This window comes from Poecilia formosa, unplaced genomic scaffold (assembly GCF_000485575.1).
Source record: "Poecilia formosa unplaced genomic scaffold, Poecilia_formosa-5.1.2 Scaffold562, whole genome shotgun sequence".
Lineage (NCBI taxonomy): Eukaryota > Metazoa > Chordata > Actinopteri > Cyprinodontiformes > Poeciliidae > Poecilia > Poecilia formosa.
In genome coordinates, this window is record NW_006800501.1 from 282,099 (window position 1) to 284,285 (window position 2,187).

Consider the following 2,187-nt stretch of genomic DNA (forward strand, 5'->3'; position numbering starts at 1 on the left):
TGAACTATGTATTAAAAACATACTTAAATAATACAATTGTTTATAAATGTTGCTTTGATAGATGTTTGAATAAGGTTTACAGTAACAAAAAAGTGTGTTATGATCGATTCAATCCGCTGATACGTCATTGTGCTGCTAAACACATAAGGCTGAGTGGAGTGGTGGACCGCTCCAAGATGGCCGCCCTAAATCTCGTCAGCATAGGACTAACTAAAATGACACTAAAGAACTTAGCACATTGAGAAATTAAAGATACAAAAATAAAAATTATGTTGGGGTGCCTATTTTCTTACTTATTGTTTTTATTTACTAAGAACTCGTTTTTCACCCCTCTTCACATGCATTTAAAAGAAGGGATGAAGAAATATCCAGGGACAAATGAGAACCTGAAGAGCAACAGTTGTGGAATTCCAACTAAGACAATAGTCCCAATCACACAGCTAAAGAGTATCTTGAATAGTTACTGAAAAATAAAGTAAAACTAACAAATTGACCCACAATAATGTGCTGATTAGAAGAAAGTTTGTGTGGAAAAATGGATCAAAATCTGACCTGAGAAATAAGGCACTCCCACAAAAAAAGGCTTCCCTTCAAGGTATCAGGGGTATTTACATTTCTGAAGTGAAACTGACATTGCTTTTCTTAATTTGTGAATCAATTTGCTTTTAGGGCCACATGGTGGTGCAGTTGATAGCGGTATTGCATTGAAAAAGGGTTCTCTCCAGGTACTCTAGCTTCCTCCCACGTTTTGAAATCCATGTACTGCATTCCTTTCTCTTCACAATGGCAACCTGTTATGAGTTGGTCTGTAATTACATTAAATCCTCATATTATGCAAAGAAAGTATTGGTTGTAACATGACAAAATTTGATCAAGTGTGATCAAACAAAAACACCGTAAACAGCTTTGCAGAGATGTTAGCACACGCCTGCTAGGAAGGGTTTGGTCCCTCTGTTCTCTCTGAAACATTATTCAGGTATTTACACTACATGCTTCAGCTGAGTGGAAATCTCACAGATACGTGTGCGTGCGTGTGCACACGCACGCACACACACACACACACACATACACACACGCAGGGGTGCTGCCAGGAATCTTGGGCCCCTGAAAAAGAATTTAATTGGGCCCCTTCCCCCCACGCAGCTGCTGTTACAGTTTCTTGAGTCTGTCTGACCCATCAAAAGTGTCACAATTTCAAAGGCTTGCTTTCTTTGGTCCAATACTGATAACAAGCACAATATTTACTGCTCATGAATTTTACATGCAAGAGTAAAATTCAGTATGCATACAGTATGCAAGTAGGTTGCTTAAATTTGTTCTATTATTTTTAGATTACTGAAATGTCTCCCCATGAGCAACAGTCATAGGCAATGTGCAAAATACATATAAAACAATGCAGACTTCTCAAAAAATGCTATGTAGTTGCATTTTAAGCTGCAGTACATAACTTTAATAAAAAAAATATGTTTTCTCCATATTTGTTAGAGCTGTCACAATGTCGTAGCAGTTTGGAATGTAGTGGTATAGAAATATACATAATTCCCCACAAATAGATTCCAGGTGAGAAGTTCCGGTTCTTGAAGTGGGCGTGGTGTATATAAGGAAGCTGCGGCGTTCATTCAGGCATGTGTCGTCTTTGTTCTCCCACTGTGTGGTTCGCGTCTGGTGGACTCTGGCAGCAGAAAGCAACAAATCGCTGGCTGGTGCATGTTGCGCTGATGTTCTGGTGGTAGGTGTTCTCTCTCCCTGCACTTTAGCTGATCTTGGTCAAAATCTAAACTGAAGTGTGATCGTAGGTAAAACGCCACTGCGCTGCGTTCCTTTTCTTCCTCGGTCTGCGAGTGTGTGTGCATGTTTTGTGGATCAGCAGGTAAGAAATTGACACTCATCTAAGCTCCAGTTTCTTGTTTTATTTAAAACGGTGATACATTTTTTTATAGGTTCCCCACAGTTGAACCATTGCTGCTCTGTCTGCGTTCTTTTCCCGGATCTGTTCGGCTTTGTTCTGCACCGGCTACGTAAATCTTCCGGATTTCTGCACAATTGTTCTCAAGTTGGACTGTGGCGGCGCTATCCGCCCTGATTGGACCTTGTTTGGGGTGTGGCATCGGCGCGCCCGTTGCATCTCCCGCTGTGGCGGGGCAGGGCCACGCCTGGTCTTAATGTTTTAACTTGTATTGTCTGACT

At 41.0% G+C, this 2,187-nt stretch overlaps 1 long non-coding RNA gene across 1 annotated transcript; it reads left to right on the forward strand.

The window, feature by feature from the left end:
* The first annotated feature begins 1,517 nt into the window (after positions 1 to 1,517).
* LOC103129652 (uncharacterized) lies at positions 1,518 to 2,076 on the forward strand. Its single transcript, XR_475093.2, has 3 exons — positions 1,518 to 1,729; positions 1,797 to 1,870; positions 1,941 to 2,076. It is a non-coding gene; the product is annotated as an uncharacterized LOC103129652 (long non-coding RNA).
* Positions 2,077 to 2,187: the final 111 nt, after the last annotated feature.